The sequence below is a fragment of the Pongo abelii genome, chromosome 15, assembly GCF_028885655.2.
Source record: "Pongo abelii isolate AG06213 chromosome 15, NHGRI_mPonAbe1-v2.0_pri, whole genome shotgun sequence".
Classification (NCBI taxonomy): domain Eukaryota; kingdom Metazoa; phylum Chordata; class Mammalia; order Primates; family Hominidae; genus Pongo; species Pongo abelii.
Window position 1 is genome coordinate 90,941,655 of NC_072000.2, and position 830 is coordinate 90,942,484.

Sequence of the window (830 nt, forward strand, 5' to 3'; positions counted from 1 at the left end):
TAAAGTTAAATGTCAAGCAAAATAATATAATGTTTGTTTATGAGTATTTATATATCTTAGTAAGTAAACAAGAAAACATTTTGTTTCTTCAGTAAATTTCCTATTTCAGAGTACAACCCTCTGCTATTTCTCTGGGGTCTGGCAATAAGTCTAGTTCATTTCATAATCAATGACCCTAGGGAATTAGAGTGAGAAAAGAAGGAAAGGGAGCAATAAGAGATTAAATATTTTTAAGTTGTAATGCTCCATTGTAAACAGTGGTTTTGCCGTTGCCTCACCTTTTACCTAACAAGCTATGGAGCTGGGACAAGAGGACATGCGGGGATGCAGCAGGCAGAGCTGAATGTGCTTCAAGTGGGAATCTAAACAATGACAGCTTCTTCTCCCAGATAACGGTACGTTGTACGCAAAATAATTAAGCCTTCATATTAGGGCAGAAGGATAAACACAGTAGGGAGGAGTGTATCCTGGACACTTTCTTTTTTGTCTTTTTTTAGAAAGGTTAACAGTGAAAAGAAATGCTGTTAATGCATAAGGTTATTTTAGTCTTTTGCTGTTAAACTTGTAATTTAGCGAACTTGTTCTTATTGTGACACTATGACTTGGAGCAACTTTCTAGTGATAGAAATGGCTTCCCACGTACTGGCCAGAGTACATGGGAAGCCATTGTACTGGCTACGTACTATTAAATTTTACTTTTAAATGGATAATTTTATTGTTCATACAAATAATCAAGGGAAAAACTACTTTCTGCTTCCCAGTTCCTGAGCCCTGGAGGTTTAATTTGCAATAGTGGGTAATAAATCTTCATATCAACTCATTTTACTTAC